This window comes from Alnus glutinosa, chromosome 6, assembly GCF_958979055.1.
Source record: "Alnus glutinosa chromosome 6, dhAlnGlut1.1, whole genome shotgun sequence".
Classification (NCBI taxonomy): Eukaryota; Viridiplantae; Streptophyta; class Magnoliopsida; order Fagales; family Betulaceae; genus Alnus; species Alnus glutinosa.
The window spans coordinates 21,129,389-21,142,517 of record NC_084891.1 but is presented as its reverse complement, the minus strand read 5'-3'; positions in this window follow the sequence as shown (position 1 = coordinate 21,142,517).

Below are 13,129 nucleotides of genomic sequence, written 5' to 3'. Positions count from 1 at the left end.
GAATCTACCTGGGGTGTAGATAAAATCCAAAGACGACAGATGCACGTGAGAACTATGCATAAAAAACACAGAGAAAATGCACAAGACGACAAAAACTAACCAAAAAAGCAAAAAAATAGGCTGCGGCACGGGGAGAAAGCAATTTAACCCTACAGGGTTCACCGTCCGAACGGAACATAAGTGACGTCCGGACGTGGTGCCACGTAAGAGATCGCAAACACACGGCCGTTCGGACAAGAACCATGAGCGTCCGGACGAAACACCCATATCATCCGGACAACCAGAATCACTGTTCGGACATACAAGATAACCGTCCGGACGTCCCAAAAATACCGTCCGAACGCTTCACACAAAAGAACCTGAAAAAGAGAGGAAAACGAGCAGAAAAATATTTCCCAAATAATTTCCAGAGCACGCATGTATATAATACTGATATCTTAGTTCAATTAGCATTTTAAAAATACCAAGATATAAATGAGAGTTATGTTTTAATCACCACAAGAATTTCCCTGCAGAATTTTATTTTTCAATAGAAAACTTAACTCATGCAATGCGTGTGTGTGTGTGAAGGCTGTCTCAATAAGGTATAAAGTATGCTAATATGACTTAAAACACCCGAATTTTTCAAAGAAGAGAGAAAATCAATGTTAGATTAGTCAAAAGTCAAACCTTATTATGCTAGGGCCTAATTACCTTCATCAGATACACTCCTTCTAAGTTACAACACTTTTCTTTTACTATGTCCTTTAGTGACCGTCTATTTCCACAATGATGTGGTCACTGACTATTTCTTTAGGGACAGAATTAAGAATAGATTTAGCATAAGCAGTGGATCTTTTTATTTATCCATGTTTATTCAGTTTTGAATGCCTTTTATCACTTGGTGCTGCAACCTAGAAAGAATGCTAGAATTTATGGGTTCTAGGTTCAACTAGCGAGTTTGTCAATTTGACCATCTTGGCAAAACAAAATCTCTCTTATTTAAAAAAAAATCCAGAAGCTAAAAGTCAGAGGAGAGACACAAATACCTTAGGGTAGCCTTGGATAGTGCACATTTTTCATCGCAAGAGAAAAGCAACTATCTAGAATGGATGCCACTGGAAAACTTCGCAGATATAAAAAAAAACTCTCAGTTATATAAAGGCAAATGAATAGATGCATCAGAAACTGAGACATCAGTTAAACATACATAAGATATCTGGAAGTTATAAAACAATAAACTTCTGCATCCTTTTAACCCCCTCTTTTTTTTTTTATAAAAAAAAAAACATGCTTTCAAAATAAAGAGAGTAGTGTTGACCAAGCATGTATGGTAAAAACAAACTTGACTCAGGGAGAGAGGTTTGAGAGTAACAAGATAGAAAAAACAGCAGCTCGACGTGCTTTTACTATCATCCCCATTTAATACCTGCAGAATTTCCTCAAAACAACCCAAGAGGGAATATAGGGATAGAAAATATGGTTCCATAACAACATGCAACGTATTTATAAGATGACAAGATAAATTAAACTATGCAAGTGTACCTGTCATGCTCTAGGATTAAGGAGCCAAAATCCTAGGCATGTGTGACCTTACCTACTAGGTAGGTCTGTTCCCCCTCGAGGAGTGAGTGTTCTTATCCTTATCCTGTCCTTCCTTCTGAAGCTGTAGAGTTAGAAATTTGACCAGATCTTGCATGAAAATATTGGTGGAAGATGTTCCTTCACTGGAGATTTTCCTTGCTGTAGTTTTCTTGGGGACCTAAGTCTTTTTCGCCTGAGTAGGCTTCTGCAGCTATTGATGCCTTGGAGTATGATTTCTGGGAGGAGATCTATGCTGCCTGGGTGACTTAGGTGGAGAACACTTAGGTCTAACATGACTGCTAACTCCACATTGGTGAAACATGGGAGTTTTAGGAGCCTGCCACTTTTTCTTCCTTTGAAATTGCTGATGTGGGCAGTTAGGTCTGATGTGCCTTGGCTCACTACAGTGATGGCATGTGAGAGACTTTCTCCTGATAGGAAGCTTGACCAGAGGTTGAGGGTTGAAAGGAACTTCTCCTTCCATAATTGCTTTTCCCTTATCCATTCTTAGAGGTGGAGATTCAGGAATAACTGGCCTCACGAAAATGGTCTTGGAGGTAGAAGGAGTATCAAAAGTAGAAACATACTCGAGTCTGGTCTTGTCAGTTGGGCACTTCTGAATGGAGAGCATGTGAGTAAGCTTCTCGTCTGAGACTCTTTCCAGTTGTTACTGTGTCTCCAGTAGCCTCTCTTTTAAATCATTAATCTTTATGAGGATGGAGGTCTTTTCAGTTTGAGGTTGTTCAGTTCTAGAACCTGCTGCTTGTATTTTTCCCTCAGCTTTAGAAATTCTATATATTGAAGTTGATAGGCTGACTGCATATCTTCTTCTTCACTATTCTCAAAGTAGTAGGACTAAGAATCCTCCTTATCTTCGTGTGGGGCTACGAATGCCAGGAATTTTTCTTCCTCAGGAGTTTCTTCTTCTTTCTCAGACTCATCGCTGAGAGTTTTCATTAAAGGCTTTCCCTATTTGTTTCTTTAGATTTGCACATTCAGCCCTGATGTGCCCAAAGCTTGAACATTTGAAGCACTGAGGACCCCATGGATCTTTCTTCTCTGCTTCTTCTGTATTAGCTGTATGAGGAGCCTTTCTTAATTTGTCAAAGAACTTCTTCTTGAATTTATTATTCTTCATAAATCGCTCAAAGTTCTTGGCTAACATAGCCACTGCATCTTCATCAACTTCGGAGTCTTCGTCAGATGAGACTACGGATTTCTTCTTGGATACCTTAGATGATTTGAGGGCAATTGTCTTTGCCTTTCTGACCGGAGGTAAGGAATATTCTTATGTCTGAAGAGATCCTACTAGCTCTTCAATCTTCATCTCCTCTAGATCTTTGCTTTCTTCTATTGTTGTCACCTTAATCCTGAAACGCTCAAACAAAGATCTTAGTATCTTTTGGATGAGTTTTACATCCGAGATTTGCTTCCCAAGACTCACCATCGAGTTTCTTAGGTCGCTAATCTTAGTGTAGAACTCTCTGAATGTCTCATCTTCTAGCATCTTAATTTTTTCAAATTTAGAAATCAACATTTGAAGTTTGGCAGAGTTTACAAGTTTTGTGCCTTCATATGTTGTTTCTAGAATTTGCCATGCATCTTTAGCAATTTCACAATTTGAAATTCTCGTGAATTCAGATGGTGAAAGTGCTTGACATAGTGCATGTATGGCTTTATCATTGGAAAGCCTTGCGCTTGTTTGAACAACAGTAATTTCATCTGTTTCTTCTGGTTTAATCCAACCAGTTTCAACAATTTTCTAGACGTCAATAGATTTTAAAAAGAAGCGCATTCGGGGTTTTCCAATAGCCATAGTTCGTCCCATCAAAGGACGGAACATAATTAAGATTTTGAGACATAATAATCAAAAACAGAAGTCAAAAGGATACACTCAAGGAATAAATCTAAAACAGAGTGTACCGGGCTTTGATACCAATTGAAAATAATTTATTGACTTCTTAAACAAACCAAGTGTGTGTGTTTGTGTGCAAACAAATATCTTAAATGCAGAATTTAAATGAGACAAGATATTTGTTACGAAGTGAAAACTCTATGAAGAGATAAAACCACTTCGGGGTAGCCAAACCCAGGAAATCCACTATCCAAAAATAAAGCTAGTTACAAGACACTTGTACTCACATAACCCTATGCAGTAGTCATACCTTTAACTCTGACGTGTAGCCCAATACGGACGCTTCCCAACCAAATCTTCCACCTAAAGGGGTTTTTGATGGATTCCTTTACCCTAGGGCCGACCCCTAAGATGGACTTCACATGATTACTTGAGCACACACTGGCAACGGCTTGAGAGCTAGCAGATCTTCGATTTTCCCTAACACTATGGAATTCACTGTCGAATTCTGTACAAAACACAGACTTAGAGCCCCCTATTTATAGGCTTCAAGAGACCTCAAAAATTGCTGAGATTCGGACTCTGTCTGTCGAGCGTCTGGACGGAAGTTTGCCACGTCCAGACGGATTTCTGCGATATCCTTCATAAACAGCGCAATTCTATCCTTATCAAGTTTGCGTCCGAACGTCTTGACCGAGCGTCCGGACAGTCTTCGCTTAAATCCTTTCCGCTTTAGAACGGAAATATGGAGTTATTTGAATTACTGGATATCGTCCGGACATGTTGCCGAGTCGTCCGGACGGATTGCAGAGACTTCCCAAACAGTGTCGACTTTTGAAATATAACTCGTTGTTGAATATTGATTGACCTAGCGTCCGAACGGTGTTGCTTTGTCATCTGGACGTCTTCAACGTTTATTTGTAAGACATTGCGGGGCGTCTGGATGCCTTCAAAGGCTCGTTCGGACGGTTGCACAGGAACCGGCTGGTTTGTCTTGGTTTTTGCAATGGACTCTTCATGGATATCTTGTAGAAGCTTGTGAACAGTAGATGTCTAAAGATTCTGATTTGAAAACCGTTTGTCCGAATACATGAAGATTGAAAAACCTATTGTCCTGTTAAAACGCAACCATTACATAAAGTGTTTTTGTTTTATCCAGAATGTAGCCAGTAAAAATACTAACAATTATGTTGCTATGGTGGCCGGTACATTAGTACGTGCACAATCAATGTCATCAAAACCGACGTCTCCCGTCACGTTGATGTTGAAAGGCTCGTGCTCATGATAACTGTCAGCTTCGGCATAATCCTCACTTTCACCACTGCCAACATCGTACACATTTCTTGGTCTTGTCCTTACAGCAACAGCCCAATTTGGATTTTTGGGATCCTTGACATAATACACCTGCGATACTTGATTTGGTAGTACAAACGGATCATCGGTGATTCGCGCACCTGTGTGTGTTAGGTTCTTGAAATTTACAAGATCGAATCCGTATTCGTCCTTTTTGTATCCCTTATTCAGTTGAATGTCGGACCAATCGCACTTGAAAAACACATACCGCGTCAAGTTGTAGTATGTAACCTCGATTATTCGAGTTAGCTTACCGTACTTTGGATGGAATATAAAAGCCAAGAAGCTTTCAAGTATCGACCACACATATGGACTCATGTACCAACGCTAAAACAATTTGTGGACAAAGAACATTCTCTTCACTCCTGGCTCGCCACGTACACCCCCCAATGAAATATATCATATATGGGGTCCAAAAAGGTATGGGCAACAAACAATCAAGATTTCCATGAAAAAAAAAATCAGTCAAATCAGTTTCTCACCTCTCGACTTGTCCTACATGCAAAGAACTCTATTGTGAAGTTGCCGGGTCCCTAAAATAGAACCCTTTAATTCTTGTCCATACAACAAATTAGTTTCTTCTTTCCAACCCCAAATTGACTTGGTAACACTCAACAACATATTTCATGGCTCAAACACAACCCCCCCCCCACCCCCCCCCCTCCTCCCCCCCCATTCAACCATCTCACCAATCCTAAAGCCCTCAATCATCTTTTATCTTTTTCCTATTTTGTCAAATTTAGTGGAGTCACACATTCTCCATTCTCCATTCTCCATTACTATAAGGACCCTTTGCCACTATCAATTAATTACATCCTATCTTAGTGTATCTTCAACTCTACATTATTAATATAATAATAATCCCAAGATTTTTTTTAATGAAGTTTTAATTATAATACAAACTCTTAAAACTATTTGCGAAATCAAAATCAAAAACAAATATTTCAACCAAATTTATAACTATAAATATTTTTTGTAGTTATAAAAATTAAAACTACAAAAAAAAATACAAAAAAATACACACAAATTAAAGTCCATAATATGCAAATCATTAACCGAATTACAAATTTAAAAGGTAAAAAAAAAATTGCAAAAAGAGAGGAAAAAATTAAAAAAAAAAAAAACCTTTAAACCTGGCGTCGGGAAAATCGAGGCTAGGTTTGGCTCCCGGGCTAGCTGAGACGTTTCGGGGTGTCGTCGAAGAAGATGAGGAAGCTGGGCTAGCTGGGATCGACTTCTAGAGAGAGGGGCCGGATAGATCGAGTACAAAACCGAGCTAGCTAGAGAGAGAGAAAGAGAGAGAGCCGGCAGAGGAGTATACTGAGCTAGAGGGAGAGAGCGTCGGACTGAGTGAGAGAGAGCACTGGAGAAGGGGAGGAAGAGGGCTGTGCACGGGCTGGGTGAGAGAGGCTGGGTGAGAGAGAGAGAGAGAGAGAGAGAGAGAGAGAGTGCCAGCGTACAATGAGCAAGTTTCTAGATACCTCACGGTATTTTTTACTAATTTTAGATCTAGGTCTAGACGGTTTTGAGAAAACTGTCCGGAATTAGAAAATTCCAGACGGTTTTTTTAAAACCGTCTATAAATGGTAGACGTTTTTAAAAAAACCGTCCGGAATTAGAAAATTCCAGACGATTTTTTTGAAATCGTCTATAAATAGATAGACATTTTTTTTAAAAAAAAACCGTCTGTAATTTCTAATTACGGATGGTTTTAATCAAACCGTATGTGTTTTTAAGGATGGTTTTAGTAAACCGTCCGTATTTTTTTTTTCCCGACCGTTTAAAAAAAATGTCCATAAATTATTTTTTATTGACGGTTTTTAAATCCGTCTATAAAAAAACCGTCAATAAATCCATTTTTTTTTTGTAGTGTAATTCCAAAAGGCTTAAGTAGAGATCAAGGAGCATTGGCAAAGCCATTCTGAAAAATTGGTCGCAATGGGCTAGGGATAAATATCTCCTTTATGCTAAAACACTCCCATTGGCCATGCACCACACGAAGAACACGTTCTTCACCATTCAACATGCAAAGAACAAATCAACCAAAATGAACTGCCCTAGTACCCAAGAGTGATCGATTTCGATTGTAAGTACCCTGAACATGTTAGCTTAATTAATTTAGCCTTGTTTATTTTGAAGATTTTTTTTTTTTTTTTTTTTTCCGGTATTCCGTTGCGCATACTTTGATTAGCGCATGATCCCCAACAAAAACAACATCACGGCTTATGGGTCTACATCTAATCCTTTAAACATTTAAGTTCAACATCAAACTTATAACATTCATCTTAGGAGCATATGTCAACAAATCAAAATGCTAAACTACGAAAATGCAACTTGACAATAGCTAAATATCAAGCTAACATGTTCAAAACAATTATCAAAATGAGATTAGAGCAAGAGCTTTCCTTTCTTGAAGGTAACTTCAAGATTTCACCTCCTCTCTCTCTCTCTCTCTCTCTCTCTCTCTCTCTCTAAGGTTTTCTGAGCTAAGGAGAGACAAAATGGGTGAAATGGGGTGTTAGAATGAATTTATTGCCCTCCCATGCTAGTATAAAATACTGAGATAACAAGTTTTCATTGCATGAAGTTGTCATCGATTGTTCGATTTCCATATCGATCGGTCGTTAGGCTTGGGTCACCATCGATTGTTTGATGACCCATATTGATTGATCAATCATTGTAGAATTTCACTAAAGTCCAAAAATCCCACTTTCTCCTACTTAGAACCAACTCTAACATACCTAGGCAATAATTAGAGTATACTTCACCCTAATTAAAGAGTGTGGTGTTACAATTACTATATCGAATTGAGGTGATTATGTCATGTAACGCCTCAAGAAATTAATTAACTTCATCGTTCGTCTCTCAGTCCCATTCCACAAGGAATAAGACTTAGGGATCTACTACTCTTCAAGAAGTGAATACTACGCAGTAAAAAAATAAGATATTCTATCAACATGAATTACAACCAGAGCATCTACCAAGAGTCATTACATTAATTGAAATCACACTATACAATTCAATGATAAAAAATTAGAGCTAAACCTTAATACACAATCGAATCTCAAATGCTAAGCCTACAACATCACCCAAAAGTACTAATTACCATGAGTGATCTTCAAAATCTAGCAATCAGTCGTCAAGCATAACCAAATCGATATCTTTCATATCACAGTGCGATTCACTAGGTCCACTCTACATCCGTGCCAGCCAAATGAGATCTAACTCCACGAAGATAATCCTGAGCACTCCCTCCAACAGGGCCAAACGCTACTCCAAACTCGATATCACAAAAAACTATTTATAAGAAATATATGTTTCATAGGTGAAAAAGATATAAGTGTAAGTCCACGACTTAATGAGTAATAATACGCATGATACACAGGTTATCATTTGGTGAACTCCATTTAAGTTGAAATCATATGCAAGAGAATAATCTTTCATTGTACATGATGATAATGTATGTAGAATAGATATATTGTATATATGCTTATGTCAAGAGTATCATCTCATAGTTTAATTTCATATGGTCTACCCAGAATATTAACCCTTTCCCAGTAAGGTTGGCGCTGTCTTGAGGGACCTGTAATACAACACCGGTGCTTCGGATATGTACGCATACCGTCATATACTAGAAGCCCTTCCAAGTTTGACTTCAGGTAGCCCACCCTACTAGTAAAACCGTAACCGTGACCCTCATTCAAGCATGGTGTACTGGTCCCAAAACAATCATTGGATCCAAGGCCCATCATCAAACATTATATACTTTTGACCATAAAGAACAACTTCTATAATAGTAAGCCTATTGTTGTTTTTCCGCACGAGACGGTGCATCATGTCATACAATGCAATTTAATCTTCACCGTATTTTACATGCATGCTTTCATAAATTCATCATTTCATTATCGTGCCATTAATCACAAATTTTCACAAAAATAGAGTTCACAGTAATGAAATGACATTTCATGTGAGTTGTAAACATGCATGTTTTGATACAAAAAATATTCATACTATGCGAAAAAATAACAATAACAAGTATCTATGTGAGTTTTACTCACTTGTATCGCACGACTCCTCCAACAAATCTCCTTAAGGCTCCACAAACTCGAAATTTGAGAAAAACCTAACATCAGCCTTAAACTTGAGCTAAAACAGGTCTCTCAAATTAGGCTTTTTATCTGTCTGACGATCGTTCGTCTAATGAATGGTGAAAGTTAGTCTCAGACACCGTTCGTTCGTCCAGTGAAGGACGAATGTTTGGCGCTTGAGTAGAATCCTAAATTCGAACCTAAAGCCATACAACTGGTTCTAAGCAAGTCCTATGATCTTAACATGATCTCTAGCAGAGTGCTAACCTTAATAAAATCTCCATGTAGTACTAGGTACGTAAAATCTACTAATCAAACATTAATCTAGAATTAAAACAAAAACTAAGCGAAGATGTAAAACTAGCTAGAGAAGTTACCAAAACAATAAACTAGGCTACGAAAATGACCTAAACAAAGCAAGAATTACTTAAGAAATGAGTTAGGTTAAAGAAGTTACCTCTCTTGAAGATGAAAACCAAGAGAGCTTCTTCTCTCTCGCCAAAATTCCTCCAAAGCACTTTATCACTCTCACTCAAGGGTTTATTGACTGAAAGGGGTAGAAATGAGGTGAAGAGGGCAAGGCTAGGCGGTATTTATAGGTGAAGAGGTCTAATTGGATAAGAATCAAATGATCTAGCTTTTTGCGATTGTTTAGTAAATGTATCACGATCGTTCGTGAAAACCTAGGGTTAGATGATCGTTCGGCGTACAACCGCGATCGTTCATGGTATGATCTAACATACACGTTGAAGGCATGAGATGTACTTTTCTACAAATAATACAACACGTCAACGATTGTTCGTGGTGGGAAAACCATGAACGTTCCTGGTTCGGTCAAGTCAAGAAAAGTCAAAAGATCCTAATTTCCTAATGATGTCCTAATTATCCTTTGATAATTATTTAGGGTACTACGTGTCACTTCTTGGAATGTGTGATATAATCATGGCTACATTACTATTTTTGTATTGAGCATAGCTTTGAGTTGAAACTTATGAGGGGTTAAAAATGTTTAGACCAATGTTTTCGAATGACTAGGGCATTATGAGACATTTTTCCCACCAAGATGTGTTATGTTGGTGTAGATGAAATTTGTTATAGTTCTCTTGAAAAAATTATTATTATTATTATTATTATTATTATTATTACATAAGTGTACTAGTAGCTCGCATGGTATATCAACCCATATGAATAGAGCCATTCATTAATTTGATGAGAGGATGCAAGGTTACACTATGCCCATTATTTGTGAGTGAGAGATGTTGAACATTGAGTTCTAATGGACCCAACCTCAATGGACACCCATAGTATGCCCATTTAGTTTATTTTTAATATAAAAATTATGGGATGGAGAAAATGTGAAATTAAATATAATATTACATATAAATATAGATTCATATATATATATATTGGAGAATAATATTGATTCATATATAACAACATAGGATTTAATAATAATAACAATTATTTATATATTACCTTATATGAACATTATATTATTTTTAAGGTCTCAATACACTAGTAGACAACTCTAAAATATCCAAAAAGAAAACAAGATCAACAAATCCCATGTAAAATTCAACTCCCAAATGGCATAGTTTTGGGTCCAAAATAGACCAACTTAAAAACTAAAAAAATACTATGGTATTAGATCAGGTACTCCAACATCCCAAATTAACATTATTTTATAACCCAAAACAATATTATTTGAAACGAGGGACAACTAGGAACTGTTATCTAGCAAGTCTTGCTCTCGCACATTTCCTGAGAAGCCTCCATATGAATCTGTAACCATAACGTGCTTTATGTGTGAAATATAAACAGAGTGAGTAGCTAAGAACATGGAAAAACGTGCATCAAGTTAAGTAGAATAGTCAATTCAAAAAAAATTATGCTTAATGCACAAATGACAAGCAAAGAAAAAAAGCATAAAAGCTCATTACCACTAGGGTTGGCTACGAGTTGGATGCAAAAACATAAAAATATGAAAAATTATTCTTAATGCACAAAAACATAAAGTAGAATAGCCAATCCATTTTTTTTGGTTAATAGAAAAAAAGAGTGACAATCAATGGTTATGGTAATGATAAAATTTGGTTTGACATAACTTTAGGTATTGAAGCTAATTATTAGGAGTAATTATCATTTCTTCCCCATGAACTACCATGCCTTTTCATCATGGCCCAATGAACTGACACGTTTGACTTTCCGCCGCATTGATTTACCATTTATTTACCAAAACCCATTTCGTTAATCGACCTCATTTAAAAACTTGAAGTAACGAAAATACCCTAAATTGAAAAAACAAAATTTATATAAAATACCTCAAAATTAAGAAAGTAAAAAAGTAAAAACCTATCAAAATACCCAAAAAAAAAAAAATACCTATTAAAAAAAACTAATGGGTAGTGAAACTACCATATGAGGGGTGGATCGGCCACCCCTAAGTGGTTTGGCATGGTCGAAACACTTGGGGATGGCTCGACCACCCCCTATGGGCTTGAAGGGTAACCTATCCATCCCAAGAAATTTTTTGGAGTGGTCCAGCCACCCACTCCTTCTTCATTTGGGTGGCTGATCCACCATTCATTGGGGTGGTTTAGCCATACTTTTCTTTTTTTTTAAAAAAACTACTAAGTTTATGTTTTGTTTTTACTTAATTATTAAGTTTTAATTTTGTATTTTGTTCTTTGTCCTAAGTTTTTAATGTGTGTGTATATATATATATATTTGAGGGTATTTATGTTCTTTAACAAGATTTAGTGTCTAAAAATTGAATATTTTGTCAAAAAGGTAATTACCCTAATTATTAAATGGTCCGTAAGTTAGAAATATGTATAAATGTCAACTTTTAGTACGAGCAATGATTCAAGTAGAAAAAACAATGCTCAACCTAACTTCCATCTTTGCCATAGAAATGAAAATTAATAAGTATTCTAATAAACTAGCCCCAACATAGCTTTGACGGGAGAGGGAGAGGGAGAGAGAGAGAGAGAGGGAGAGGGAGTATAGAGAGTAATTAAGAATATTTTACCAGACCTTACGCTACGGATTCTGCTTATAAATGACATCTTCATGGTTCTCGACATGTTTTTCATAACATTTTGTGAAATAGGACACGATATTGCTTCGATGTGTTGTGCATCTAAATATGCATGTGAAATGCTCGTTTCTCATCTCCTCTTCGTGATGTTGTTTCACCCAGCATATTGCATTAACTAAAAATAGACAAGCTTCAAAACCCAACGACTAATGTCTAGACAACATGTGAAGTGGCCATGTTTTTTCACAAATTTTAATCCCTTTTCCAAAGCATGTATGTATTGTTGCTTTAACTTCATCAAGTTCAGAGGAGTGAGAATATAAGATAGGTAGTCCAGAGGAAGAAAAAGAGGTAGGGGAAAGGTCAATAGCTTGAACTTTTAGGAGAATAAGGATAAAAAACTCCATCACTAGTGTAAGTTTTCTAATACATTTGGAAGCCATAGATTTTCTTCAAATCTAGAAACTTTTTATTTTTTTTGTCTAATGAAAATGATGATTAAGGCCTGGCCCTTATATATTCTACAAAATTAATTTTTTTCTTAAAGTAATTTGATTCAAATAAGTGTTGTTTAATGGTTGTGACTTTTGGAACTATGATCGTTCTACAGTTAAGTATCTTTTAAATAAAGTAATATCTTTCTACTAGGATTTTAAAGCTCTTTCTGAAATATATATATATATATATATATATTGTGTTAACCTATGGTTTTCAGCAAAACATGTGTACTAGTAAGAACTTGATTAGATTCAAATCGACAAGTGAAGGAGATGATCCCAAAGTCATGATATATTACGTTAAGACACCTATTCAAAAAGTTTTTATTTTTTTTATTTATTTTATTTAAAATATTGATTTGAAAAGCATGATGTGCATATTAGAATATTAAGAATGCGATCATTATACTTTTCATTTATTCAAAAGAAAATTCACTTTTAATAGGAATCATAAGTTAAGTGGCCTTTTTTTAAAAAAGAAAAAAATGAAAAAAGAAAAAAGAATGAAAAAATCAGTATTTTCTCATGGTTTAGTTTATGAGCTTCCAAAAAATTAATTATTTCATTAATATGTAAATTGTATAAAAAAAAATACTAAAAAACGAAAAGGTTGTTGTTCGTATAAACATGTGAAGATACTATTGAAAGACCATTTAAATTAAAACACATCTTTCAAAGGCTGTACCGATAATTCCATTTTACGAGGTTATAATTTCATCTTCAATCTTTATAA